General features: G+C 65.0%; 1 protein-coding gene across 1 annotated transcript in view; it reads left to right on the plus strand.

Annotated features, from left to right (window-relative positions):
* The first annotated feature begins 798 nt into the window (after positions 1 to 798).
* PTP4A3 (protein tyrosine phosphatase 4A3) overlaps positions 799 to 13846 on the plus strand; it is a 31702-nt gene continuing 18654 nt past the window's right edge. Inside the window, exons 1-2 of the mRNA XM_034668683.1 lie at positions 799 to 1052; positions 5681 to 5750. The gene's annotated coding sequence lies outside the window, so the exon portion shown is untranslated. The remainder of the gene's footprint in view (positions 1053 to 5680; positions 5751 to 13846) is intronic.

Genomic DNA, 13846 nt, shown 5'->3' on the forward strand with positions numbered 1-13846 from the left:
CGGGGCCCGGGGGCGGGGGGCGGTGGGGAGGCCCAGGGCTCAGCCTCTCCACCCTGCTGTTTTCCCGACCAGGAAGCCAGGGCCTGGAGGACTGTGGAGGCTGGAGGGAAGGAGCAGATTCCTCGGGGCAGAAGGCGGCTCTGCGCAGGTCCTCACAGACCGTGTCTTCTGCCACCGCCATTCTGGGAGGCAGGGGTGATAGCTCAGGGTGTGTTGGGTGCCTGCTGTGCCAGGGCCCTTGCTGACCCCCTCCTGGTCCCCCCACCGCCGACAACAGAAAGCGCTGTCCTCCTGTCCTACAGCCAAGGGCTGGGGCTCCTCGCTTCCCGAGGTCACAGGGTCTTCAGGAGGTGGGGAGGCCCCTTCTGTTGGACCCTGTGACCTGGTGACCGAGGCCCTGGGTGGGCCTGGAGCCGTTCCTCTGGGTAAACTGGAAGGCTGGCCCAGGTGGGGGTTGGGTGGGAGGTGCGTCAACAGGCCCTGCTCCTGCCGCAGTGACCTCTCTGCTGCCTGGCCGAGCTGCGCTGGTCTGGGGCCCGTCCCCGTCCCGGCCTCAGCGAGCAGCCCAGGGAACAGGGCGGCGAAGCTGGGTGAGTGTCTCACTCCAGGCAGGTGGCAGTGCGCACTTTTGGACGTGAGGGCTCAGTGGGCACGGAGGTGACTTGAGTGTCCCCTTCTGTAAGGTGACCATCTGATGGGATGGCTGGGGTGACGTTCTGGCCCTGGAGGGGCCGAGGAGGGACTTGTCAGCCGTCAGACCTGCGTCCACCCCGCTCATCTCCCTGCCGTAGGTCCCTAGGCCTCCAGTGCCGCCGGCCCCTCTCTGTCTGGGTCTTCCAGCCGCCACCGTTACTGTGCTCCTCCTGGGAGCCCAGCCCGAGCGTGGCGGAGTCCTGCACGGGAGGAGCTCAGGACGCAGGACCATGGCAAGTCACCGCAGGCCAGCAGGGAGGAGGGCCCCATGTCCTGTGCTCAGGAGCTGTCTGCTGAGTGAGGGGCTGGGCCGGGAAGGCGGCTTCAGGGTCCCAGCCTCCTGCTGGATGACCCTTGGGGTGAGTGCCATTGCCATCATCTACTAGCAAATGAGGGCTGGACCCGATCAGTGACTGTCAACTGGGCAATCACCCCCAGTCACCTGGTGCTCTTTGAGGGGCACACACGTGTCCCTCAGGAGGTTCTGGGGCCTCCAAGCAGGGGGCACCGTTGCTGATGTGGGTGGACAGAAGATTGGGAACCTGAGACTGCAGTTTAACTCAGATTCAGGGGAGCCATGGAGTGTTCTAGAGCAGGGGTGTTGGGATGGAGCAGAGCCTGTGGGTCTGACTTCCCTGAAGGACAGTCCTAGAAGTGGGAGCGCCAGGAGGACGGCGCCCACTGTAGAGGGTCTGGGGTCTTGGGTGCTTGGCTGGGGGCTGATGTGCTGGGACAGGGCTCTAAGCCAAGGCTGTCAGGATGGCTGCTGCTGCGGGCCTCCCCAGCGTCCAGGCATGGCTGCTCAGAGCACACTTAGTCGATGACAGGTCGTTGGCCGTCGGGCTTCGGACCAGTTCTCCTTTGGGGTCTCTGTTTCCCTTCGCAGACGGGGGGCTCTGACCTGCCTTCTCCTGCTCCTCTGTCCCCACAGCCCCTCCTGGGAGCTGCAGGAGCCCGTTCCCACGGCCTCTCTGGCCACAGAGACCCCAAAGCTGGGGCTGGCCCAGCCGGTGGAGGCGGGCTGACAAGCAGGCCGCCCTGCCCTGTCCCCTTCCCATGGGACTGGTGCTCCCAGCCACTCTCCTGGCCCTGCGGCCCCTCTTGTGACTCAGGCTTCCTGGAAGAGGCGCGGGAGGGTACAGAGGATTCCCCGCCACCCGACCCAGGGATCCCCCCTGCCCGGCTGCCTGTCCCATCGTCGCCCCTGTGGCTACACATGGTGGGCTTGACCTCTTCTACTGTGCCCCCACCCCCAGAGGGTGCTCCTTTCTGCTGGCACCCCACCCCTCACATCATCTGCTGGTGTGGGGACAGGGCCCCTCCTCACTCTCTTGCCCGGCCCAGGACCTGCCAAAGCAAACATTTCCCTGCTTTCATCTCCCTGCTGGGGTCGGCTGTGCGGCTCCTCTCGGGCCGGCTGCCTGTGCCTGTCTGCTGGGAATTGCCATGCGGAACTCGGGGGCGCCTGGGGATGCCTGGGGCTCTCCACAGGAACCTCTCTATCCCCTCCACATGGTCCCAGCTCTGCTGGGTCTCTCTGGGTGACCTGGGCCTGCGTACGTCCTGGGCCTCAGTTTTCTTGACTGGAGCATGGGGCGCTTGGAGCGCAACCTGGACCTCACAGCAGACTGGATGGGAGGTCAGGCCTTGGTGGCACGGCTCTGGCCACCTGAGCCCGGCTGCTGCTTCCTGCCCTGTGTCTGCTGTGTGTGACCGGGTCGCGCCAGGCCCTCCACTTACCGTCACCAAGGGCCTGTGACCTGAGGAAGCGCAGCCCTTGGTGCCTTGGCTTCTGTAGGTGTCATGCTGTGCTCGCGGGGTGGGTGGGGCTGTGCAGGGTGGGCAGAGACAGCACCACCTGGCCCGGGGCTCACGTGGGGGGAGGGGCGCCATTCAAACAGGGCCCTCACTAGGTCGTGATGGTTTAATCCAGATGTAGTGATGTTCCCTATAGAAATTCAGACAGCCCAGGCAATTTGTAACTGCTGTGGGCTCGGGGCTTCTGGGCATCGGCCTGATTTCACAGGAGCAGACTGCCCGTGTGCGCTGTTCTGCATGTCACTTGAAATGGGCCTCTGTCCTGATGGCACCGTGGACCCAGGTCTCTGGGTCTGGATGGAGCCACGTGTATTAGTCAGTACCCGCCCCCATTGTCTCCATCTCGGCAGCTGCGCAGTGGGATGGGGAATGCAGGCTACTGGCCTGGCCTGGCTTCCGCCTCCCTGTGCCCTGTGGGGGGCTGCCCAGACCTGCACTGGCCCCTGCTGGGAAATGGGTGAAGGCAGAGAGAGGTGGTCCTGACCCTGGGAGGGACCCCTGGGTGAGCAAGACCCACAGGAGACAGGAGACAGCAGTCGCTTTCCTAGAGTGTGCGACCCTCTGACTTTGAGGCTGTGGTGGGCAGGAAGTCAGGGTGGACTTCAGGGAGGAGGTGGCATCTGGCCTGGGCTTGAAGGATGTGGGCATCACAGTAGGAGGAAGGGGCTCCCAGGGCTCGGGGCCAGAGTTAACAGTGTCTCTGGGGCAGCTCCAGGGTCAGCCCCACTCTGGGCCTTCCACATAGCTAGCCGTTTCCCCAGGTGGGGGCTGCGTGTTTGGGGTGGGCACCCTGCTCAGGGCGGCAGGGTGGGAAGCGTGCTGGGAGGGAAGGCAGCTGTGTTGTGCCCCGTGCTCCTTCCGCCAGGCTTGTGTGGTCCTTGTGAGTGGCCTGGAGCCAGGACTGTCTGTCCCTCATTTACAGATGAGGAGCCTCCAGGTGTGTGTGGGGGTGGGGAGTGGACTCCATCCCAGCACAGCCACCAGCTCACGCGCCCCTCTCTGGCCTCGGTTTTCCCTATCTCTAAAGTGGGGCCGGGATGACCTGCCCCCACTGGTGGGGTGAGAGCCTGATAGAGGGGCACAGAGGAGGTCCTGCCTCTGGCCTTTGGCAGAACGTGACCACCGGTGCCTCAGTTTCCCCCTCTATAAATGGGGGTGGGAAACCCTTTCGCGGGGATGTTGGGAAGCGTAAGGGGGCAGTGTGTCCAGGCAGCCTACGGCCCATAGTAGGTGCCCTGCTGATGGGTGACACAGCCCCCTGCCCCCCCCCACCCCCCGCACTGGCTCTTCCATGACCTCGGCGGCTGGGATGTTCCCACGGCCGGGCAGCCGCAGGAAGCCATCTGGAGGCCTTGTTTACCCTCCCCCCCAGCCTCCCTGGCAGGAAGTCACCGGAAGGGCCGTCCCGAGGGGCCCCCAGGCCTGTGAGGACAGCCAGTGGCTGGGGGTCCCCGCTGGAGCATGGGGGGTGGGGAGCACAGAGGATGGACTGGGGGCGGAGCTGGGTGCTCCCAGGCCCCCAGTGGCACGCGGGCTGGAGTGTGGATGGAGCTGTCCATCAAGTGTCCATCTGTACATCCAGCCTGTTTGTTACCCCTTCCCCCTACACGGGCCTTAGTTGAGGCCCAGCATGGCCGTGGCCCCTGAAGTCCCAGCCTCAGCCGTGGGTGGTCTGTGTGGTGGTGGGGGAGGGGTGGGGTCCAGGGAGCCACGGGAGGGGGCCCCTAACCCAGGGGGCAGGGGAGCGGGGTGCAGGTGGAGGCTGTGGCCTCTGGGAGTGTGGCTGAGGGGTGGGGTGTTGGGAGGTGTAGTAGAGAGGTGGGCAGGGTCTGGGGGCATGGATGGTGACAGGAGGGGTCCCACCCCTCAGGTGGCCCTGAGACCCTGTTCTCTCCACCTTCCCCTTCGAGACCCTCAGATCAGCCTGTAGGTCTGGACATGCCTCCAGTGCAATCAGGGCCTGGGCTTCCTCCCCTTGGGACGTGCCCAGCTGCCCTGGCATTTGCGGCAGCCCCGAGGCCCACTGACTGGCCTGAGTGTGGCTGGCTGGGCCTGGGGACAGTTCCCACGGACACTGCCAGCTGGGCCTGCCCAGCCCGAGGAAGGATGCTGACCCCAGTGGGCCCTTGGCTGCCTTGTGCCTGCCCGGCCTCCCACCTTCAGAAGGAGCTGGGCTGGGGCTCAGACGGCCCTGCCTGGCCACCGTGGGGAGCAAGGGGCACTCCTGCCTGGTTTCTTCCTGTCCCCTCTGTGTCCTCACTGCTTTCCCTCCCCTTTCGCTCCTTCCTCACTTTGGCAGGCTCTGTCACAGGGTCCTTATGGGCAAAGCCCTCCCTGAGAGCGTGCTGGGCTTTTGGGGGCAGGGTGAGCGTCTCCCCGACCCTTCCCGTGAGGAAGTGAGCGTGAGAACCAGGGCTTTGGGCGGGTCCGGGATCCAGGAGCATGCTGCTGGAGGCGTGGCCATCAGCCAGTCCTGGGTGAGACTGGTTATTCTGGTGGCGCCCGTGGGCTGGGGAGAGGCGGCCGTGGGCCTGTCCCAGGAGGGTCACTGGCTGTTCCCGAGCGCCTCCTGCATGCCAGGCCCACTAGTCTGTGACATAGCCACACGGCTGCCCTCCAGGTGTGGGTGCCTGGTTTGCAGAGCCCGGGCTGCCCCCGGGTCTGAGCATTGCTGGCCTTGCCCCCTCCCCTGTAAGAGGATACTAAAAAGTCTGTAAAAGATGATTGCTGCATGCGTGCCCGGTGCGAGGGAGACAGCAGCGGCGGGGGCTGGCTTCCTGGGGCCTGCTGAGATGCCGTTACGATGGGAGAAGCCTGGAGGGGTGCCGGGGGGCACTGGGCCAGGAGTCCAGAGCCTGGGGAGGCTGGCCTGGGGACAGGGGCTGGCCTCAGCTCCCCCCACTGTTCCTTCCTGGGTATAGTATGCTCTGTTGATGGTGCAGGACAAGGCAGGGCTCTCCACTCAGCGGGGGTCTGCGTGGCCACTGGGATCAAGGGTACAAGATTCTCAGTGTGCTGGGCGATCCAGTTGGGCAGGGGCTCCTCAACGGCTGAGAGCCTCTCTTGCGGTTCCTGGCGCTGTGATTTTTGGGTGCCTGGCCCCCACGGTCACTGCCTGGATGCTGTGGCCAACTTTGTGGTCATGCCAACAACTGAGTTTTGTCCCCAGGAGCTCCCTTGGATCCAGAGCCCAGCCATGGATGGCGTCAACTGGGCGCTCGGGAAGTGTTTGTGAGCTGGTGAGTGGGCCTCCAGGGAGGTGGGGTTTGGACGGGCAGATGGAGCCAGGAGGGAGTCCTAGGTAGGTGGCAAGGCCTGTGACAGCATAAGATGGTGTGGGGACAGAGAATGCTCCTGGCACAGGGCACAACTAGGGCAAAGAGCTGGAAGCAGGACCATACATGGCATGTCCCCGGAAGAACAGGAAGGCAGGTGAGGCCAGAGTAGAGTGAGGAGGGGAGTGGGGGACAGCAGTCAGCAGGTGGGGCCTTCAGGGGTGAGGAGGGGAGTGGGGGACAGCAGCCACCTGGTGGGGCCTTCAGGGCAGGGAGACTTGGGCTTCCCTTTTGAGTGGCGTGGGTGGCATCGAGGGCTTCAGCCTGAAAGACAGGTTCAGCTTCAGCGACACCAGGTAGGGAGTGGGGGGTAAGGTGGGGGTACCCAGTATGCCAGGGTGGGGGCTGGCTCTGGGCTGATGCTCTCCAAACTCTTGGTGACCTCAGGTGGCTCAGGCACTGCTGTCTCACTTGTCACCCCCATGGGGGCTCTCCTGCCCCCGTTGGGACCCCTGTTGGGGATTCTGGGAAGTTTCTGTCTCCTCCCCTTGTGCTTGGTTCTGTGACACACCTCGATCTGGGGTGGCAGAGACCTGCACACCCCCCTCCCCCTCTGGTGATTCTGAGAACCGGGGCCCACCAGAGCCTGCCTTCCCTGGGAAGCAGTGCCTGCGGGTGCCCCTGAGGCTGGGTCACCCTTCTGCTCCCTGCCTTTTCCTGCCTCCTGATCCTTACTCAGGCTGTGCCCTCCGCCCAGACCCCCAGCCTGTCGGGGGGATCTCCTAAGACAAAAGGGGGACGGTGTGTCCTTCTGTGTCCTACTGGGTGTGGTCCAGCAGGCCACTGGGGCACTCCAGCACTCTGGGGGTGCCCGCACCTGCTGTCATGCACTGACTGTGGCCTGGACTCTGGGCAGTCCCACGCACGCATGCATTTTGTGGCTGGCGGAGAAGGCGGCCCTCGCGCAAGGCCTGGTGGCGTCGCCCCGTAGAGCGTTGCTTGTCTCCGCTCTCGGGCCCTGTCCTGGCGCTCCGTCACTGCGGGCTGGGAGCTGGGATTTGCCTCTGAACTAGCTTGGCCTCCTGCCCGCTCCCTCTCAAACCCTGCAGGGCCCCCCCTTACCTGCCTGGCTGCCAGGTCCTCTGTCCCTCCCCGGCCTGCTCAGCGCCCTCGGGAGCCCGGTGCATCCCTGCTGGGCCCGCGAGGGGGCTGCCCAGGTGCTCCCCACTGTGTTGCCACGTCCACTCCTGGTCGGACCCCCAGGCCTTGCCCCTCACCCCCGCATACCCTGCCCGCCCCTCCCTGGGTTTCTTTTCACACATGGGGGCACGAGGGACCCCGCCGGTTCTGCCAGGAAGGACGTGAGTCCCCCGCTGCTGCAGTGTGCTGGGGGCCTGGAAGTGTGGTGCCTGTGCGTGGTGGCCTGTGAGTGACCCAGCTGTTCGTGTCAGCTGAGCGCGGTCTCCACGTAGCGGACTGGTCCTCAGCCAAGAAGGGGGTGCACCCTGACCCCGCAACGACATGCGCGAGCCTTGGCAGTGTGATGCTGAGTGCGGGGAGCCAAATGCCGAAGGCCACGTGGTGCCTGATTTCACAGACGTGGCAGATCCGTGGAGATGTACTCCGAAGGGGACGAGTGGCCGCCAGGGGCTGGGCGGCGGGGTCGGGGGGAGTGGGCAGGACCGCAAAAGGCGTGGGTCTGCTTTTTTGGGGTGATGGAAATGCTTTGGAATTAGGTAGTGGTGATGATTACACAACACCGTGAAAATGCTAAAAAACACTGAAGCGTATTCTTTAAAAGAGTTAAAGTGGCAAATGTCACGTTAGGTGAATTTTATCTCAGAGGAAGCATGTAGCCAGTTCCCCACTCCGCAGAGGCTGGCCTGAGCAGGGTCTCGGTTAAAGTCTGCACAATAGGATTAGCCCGGCTCTGCCCCAGGGTAGCGGGCATGCAGGGGCTTTATGAGCGCTTAGAGGAGAGAGCGGAGCGGTGCTGGGACGCTGCACGCACTCGGCGGGTCTGGGAGCAGAGCGGAGCCGGCCTTCCTGCCGCGCAGTGCCCGGCACTGGTGAGTTCGGTGGAGCGCGGGAAGTAGGGCAGGCTTTGGACAGGTCTCTGTTCTTGTGCAAAGTCTCCTGCCCTCCCTGCTTTGTGACCCCCTCTCACCCCATGGGTGCAGCCCGTTGTCTTATCTGTGGGGGGCGCTGTCGTCGGTCTCCTACCGTCGGGGGTCGCAGAGCCCTGGCGACTCTGTCTGAGTGCGGGACCCCCGCAGGCCCGCCCCACTCTGCACCTCGGGCCGAGCTTGGGCTCACAGAGCTGCCGAGGGGTCAGACCTAAGCGGAGTGGGTGCAGGCTTGGTCACCTCTAAAGCGTGCCCCTTACCCCACTCTATTGACATGGCCTTGCTGGGGCCAGCGAGGAGGGGCTGCCGTGCACGCTCACTCACCCGGCTCTGCCGATGGGATTAAGGTGCAGCTGCAGGGCCTCCTGGTCCCTGAGGTGCTGACCAGCGGCCGCACTCCCGAGCCCTGGCCCGGCTCTGCTGGAGGAAGACTCGGAGCTGCGGTGTCCATCAGGCTTCAGAGTGGCCTGCTGGGGGGGCGCAGTTCCTGGGCCCCGGGGGCTGTCCTCAGGGCAGCTCCTCCAAGCTCCCTCCAGCCCCAGCCCCACCCCTGGGGTCCTGGGCTAGGAGTGCTGTGTGGTGCAGCCCCAGAGGAAGGCTGGGAGCGGCCTGTGCTGCGCCAAGGGCGGTCCACCTGCTGGCCTGGTGGCACGGCCGGGCCTCCTGCCGCCCCTGCTGGGGGCCCACGGCGATGCCCAGGGCTTCCCAAGGGAGCCAGGTGCAGACCCTGGGCTGGAAGCTGCCTCGGCCCCTCATCCATTGCTGGGAGGTTTTTTGGTTCCACCTGGGGGGTCCTCAGAAGCCCCGGAGAAGAGGGGTTTCCCTTGGGTCTTTCTGTTGTGATGGTCCCCTACTTTCTCCTCCGGGAGCTGGGCAGACGCTCAGGGTGGACAGTGCAGGTGACCCGGGTTGTGACGCCCAGCTCCCCAGGACGTGCCATGTGGGGCCCCTGCTGCCCTCTGTCTGGGAGGGCAACTCCGATGGTGGTGGTGGGGCTGCTGAGGGGGCGGCATGACTGGGAGCTTCGTGCTGCCAGGGAGGGGTGCCTCCCCTCCTGTGGCGGGCACCTTCTCATGGCCCCTCAGGTAGGCACCCGGCATTGATGTCCTCACGGCAGGTGATGGTGCAGCCAGGAGCTAATCCCGCCACCATCAATCAGGTCACTGCTGCCACACATGACCAACGTGGGGCACCACACGGGGGACTGGGGGTTGGGGGGTCAGGGTGGCCCGGCCTCCATCTCTGCGTGACGATCTCTGCACTGACAACCAGCCAGACTCAGAGATGGGCCGAGCCACGTAGATGAGCAGGAGGCAGGGAGGCCAGGCCAGGACGCCCTCCTACCCTAACCCCAGGGAGGCTGGGGCGTGGGGCTGACCCAACTGGTGCTGCTGAGGTTCTGTGAGGTGCCCTCTTTGCTAGTGCCTGGTGTCCAAAACATTCTGGGAATGGCTGCTGGCTGCCCCCTGCCCCAGATCATCGCATCTATAGAAGAATAAAGGCTCTGGGACATTTTGCAGGACAGAAGCCCCTTCGGTGTCCCAAGGAGCCCCCTGGGAGAATCACCATCCTGAACGTGGGTCTTCCTGCAGGGCTCAGAGTCCTATCAGAGTCCCCGTGGGTGTCTGGCACAGAAGAAGCACTTGAGGCAAGGCTGCTTGGAAGGGAGGTGTCCTTGCAGACCCCAGGAGAACAGCCATCCACAGCTCCATGAAGGAGGAACTTCCAGTGAACCCACCTTACAGATGATGAGACTGAGGCACAGAGAGGTTGAGGGATGTGCTCAACATCACACAGCTTGCCATGGGGGAGCCAGGATGGGGACCAGGCCAGACTCCCAAGCCGGTGACCCTCGGGGAGCAGTCATACCCTGAGCGAGAATGCAGGGCAGAACCACACCTGAGTCGGGGTGATGAGAGGGAGCTGGCCCCTCCTGCTGGGCCCCTGGGACCCTGCCTGGCCTGGGTTTGAGGGGAGGCCCTGCCTCAGAATCTCATGCCAGCTCCGGGCCTCAGGTTTCCGCGGGTTGGTGACCACTGGCATCCACGAGGTTATGGCCTAGCGGAGCAGACGCAGCGCTGGGACGGAGATGCGCATGCGGGCGGAGCGGTGGCCTCTCGGGGCGCGGGCCGTCAAACCGTCCCTGGCTGTGTGTGCTCAGGGTTCGAGCTGCTGAAGGGCAGGAAGCCCTGTTGTTTCAGGGATGGGACGCGGTTCTCTGTCCGCTCAGGGGCGCAGCACCGGGCTTGGCAGCCTGCGATGGCCCGTAGTTGCCGGTGGGGCCGATGTGGAACCACACAGCAGTGGCGCTGGAAAGAGAGGAACGGTAGCAGTGCGGGGCTCCCCTCCACCCTGGGGGGCCTGCGGGCCCCTCCACCATGTGTCCTGGATGCAGCGACCTACCCTCTTTCACTGCTTTTGGGGGCGCTGGGGGGCTGTGCCTCGCCGCCAGGCCGGCCCCGAAATAGCCGTGACCTTCCGCACCCAGCTTGGCAGTGCCCGGGGCTGAGAGGCCTACGTGCGACCGGCTGAGTCCTCACAGGGTGGTGGGGCCGGTTATTTTGGACGTGGCCTCCCGAGGCCAGGTCAGAGCTCTTTCCCGCGGCTCCTGAAGGCCCCTCTGACGCGCGTCCACCAGGGCTTGGCCAGCAGCCCTGGCTACCTCCGTGGCCTCGCACCCCCTTCCTGCCCGCCTGACCCCCAGCGACCCTGTGCGCTGGGTGGGGGCGGGGATCCCGGAGACTGATGTAGGCGCTGGGTGACGAAGCTTCCTGGAGCCCTGGCATCTATTGGAGGGCCCGGCGTCCGTCTCCAGATCAGGGGTTGTTTTAAGGAGAAAATGCAGAGGAAGGGTCCACCCTGGGCTGGCTCTGAATATCGGCCCAGCCTCTCATAGTTGTGTGGCCTCGGGCAAGTCACTGACTGCATGGTCGGGGTCTCAAAGTCCTTATCCATGAAATGGGCTGATGGGGGCCTTCAGGACTGCGCGGAGGATGAGTGTGGGGAGGGGCCTGTACGTGGAGGAGTCCTCGAGCCTTCCCCCGTTCTGCACTACCGGGCGTGTCCCTTGGGTGTGCGAGGAGCGGCGAGCTAAGCAGTGGCTGAGCGTGGACCCGGGTTCCAGCTGGGCCTCAGTCTCCTCTTCTCCCAGGCTTCTGGGTGTGGTGGTGAGCAGAACGGCTACCACACCATGATGCCCCAGGATCCGGTCCCCCTGGGGGTCCCCAGCTTCCTGGGTCCCTGCTGACTCTGTTAGCCAGAGCTGCTCCTCCATGGAGAGGGGCTGGGGGCCCCTGGCCCGCTCGACTCAGGCGGGCACGGCGACTGCAGCCCAATCCTGGCTTGTTCTGTACAACAGGGCTAACTGGAGCCTCCCCTCCCATGCGTGCCCCACCCCTGCTGCCAGGCCAGTGACAACTCCGTGGGCACCCGGGGGAGGCACCCCGGGGGGGCAGTTCTTGTTTTCCCTCCATGCAAAGGTCTGTTATGTCCACTTTGTGCGGGTGACTGAAAAGGCCCAGAGGGTGAGAGGATGGGTGCAGGGGCGCAGGCAGTCACAGGGAGGACTTTCTCAGCTGGTGGGGTGTCCCAGTGGCCACCCCGTGGGGTCCCCAGCTGGTTCTGGTGGGTAGGGACTTGAGCAGCCTCCTCTGGGAGGTCCTACGGACCGTCCTTGAGGCCCACGCCACCACCCCGGTTCTCTGAGGACCGCAGGTTCCTTTTGCCAGTTGAGGGTCCCGGGTGTGCATGTGGCATGGGAGGGGTTGGGCTCCACCTGGTGGACAGGGGAAGCCCTGAGCTCTCGGGACCGCAAGGGCTGGGGACCTCCTCTGGGCCACCTGGGGGCCTCCACTTTCCTGGCAGGGGCTTGACCTGGGGACCTGGTGGGTGCAAGGGCCTCTCAGGGACCATTAGCTCCGAGTGGATCCGTGAAGCTCCGTGCCCTGCTGGGACGCCGTGCCCGTTCTGGAGGCTTGGTGGCATGGTGCTAGGAGTCAGCGCCAGCCCAGTGGGGCCCAGGGGGAAGGCACTGGGGGACCGTGGGTGCAGGCTAGGGCAGAATTCAAAGCTCTTTGTGCTGTTAGAATCCCAGAGTCTAGGAATTTCCAGCCCCACACCCTATACTCCAGAATAATGGGCTATAGGCTAGGAGCTGCTGCAGGATAAGCAGACCTCTGCGACTGGGGCTCTGCAGGCAGGGTGGCTGGGGGCAGGGGGACGCGGCAGGGCCTGCAGAACACCGCTTCTAGCTGCCCAGGGCCTGCCTGACTGTGTGTGCCAGTGTGGATGGTGGGGGCCCTGTGGGGAGTGGGGACGCCTGGGAACCTGTCTATCACCGATGGTGAAATTTTGGACGCAGAGATGACCTCAGCCGTGTCCATGCCGAGACAGGAGGGCTGGGGCCCAAGGAGGAGCAGTGATGGACCCAGGGCGCACAGTGGGAGGCCCCACCTGCGGGCTCCCACCCTCTGGGTACCCAGGCAGGACACCTGGTCTCCCCCTCCGTGTGAGGTCCCTGGCTGTGTGAGACTTTTGTGGTCTGCCTTACAGCCTGGGCAGAGTCCTGCCAGGCCGGAGGGAGATGGGGCATGGACCGGAGGCCACGGACCATGTGGAGGGCCACAGTGGGCCTGGTGGTGCAGGGGAATGGGGTCCCCACCCTCTTGGCACAGGCATCCAGTCTGGACACCCCCCCTGGAGGCACAGGTGAACGTGCACATGGACAGAGTTGCCACTGGGCTGTGTCCACATGGCTTCTCAGGCACCCTGGGTCCTGTCTGAGCTGCTGACTTGGCAGGTTGTCCTGCGCCGTCCTGTCCTCTCGGCGGGCCTCATGGTCCACTCGTGTACGCTGACCCTCTGACGTTTGCACCCTCCCTTGGAGAGATCTGAAGGGGACTGGGCATGGCCCTGCCCTCCGGGGGCCCCAGACTGCTGGGTGGTCCCAGGTGGCCGAGGCCTCTGAGCCTGGTCCAGAGAGAGGGGCTGGGAAGCGGAGGGAGGGCTGCTGGGGCGAGGAGAGCTTCATGCGGTGGGGCTGGGAGAGGTGGGAGGGAAAAGGGCAGCCGGATGGGGGGCAAGGCAAGGACAAGGGACAAAAGACGAAGGCCAGGTGGCAGTGTGTGAGTCACAGCACCTGGCAGAGCTGCAGTAGGCGCGGTGGACCAGCCGGTGGCTAAGGAGGGCTCTGGGGCCTGGCAGGGCACCGGGGAGCCAGGATGGGTCTGAGCCGGGGCAGTGGGCCACTGGGAAGGGCCTCAGTCTGGGGTGGGGTGGCTGAGGGGAACCGAGGGAGGGGGGCTGTGGATGGGGGGAGACTGGAGCAGGGGTTGGTGGGGTCGTGGGGCAGCCGTCCGGGTGGCCAGGGGGAGAGGCCCCTCGTGCAGGTAGGGCTGCCCCTGTTGCTCACCTGGTGGGGCCAGGCTGGCCTGAGACACCATGACCACCCCACCCCCATCCAGGGTCTGGGGAGAGGGCTCCCTCCGTCCTGGTGCCGTCACCATGAAGACAGCATCCTGGTGGGAGGAGGGACCCTGGCCCTCAGGGGCAGGAACAGCCCCTCCCCCACCGGTGGGGTTCCTGCTTCCTTAGCGCTTTTGCAGGGCCTTGGGACCCAGGCTGGGGTGGGATGGGCTCACTGGCCTCTTAGCTGGCCTCCCTGGCTTCCTTGTGGAGGAAACTGGGACAACAGGAAGAACTGAGGGCTGGGTTCACAGGGGGCCCTGGGGAAGTGTGGGCAGCTCTCTGGAGCCCGGGGTGGGGGGGGCGCACAGGGGGCTGCATGCTGTTGGGGGCAGCCTAGAGAGGACTAGGTTGTTTCTGTGTGGGTAGGTTGGGGTGGTAGGGGTACAATGAGCAACCCCCAGCAGGGGAAGGGCCCTGGAACCCCCTTCCCAGCCTGCAGCAGGCAGCGGGGAGACAGGCCAGAGACCT

This window comes from Ailuropoda melanoleuca, chromosome 9, assembly GCF_002007445.2.
Source record: "Ailuropoda melanoleuca isolate Jingjing chromosome 9, ASM200744v2, whole genome shotgun sequence".
NCBI lineage: Eukaryota > Metazoa > Chordata > Mammalia > Carnivora > Ursidae > Ailuropoda > Ailuropoda melanoleuca.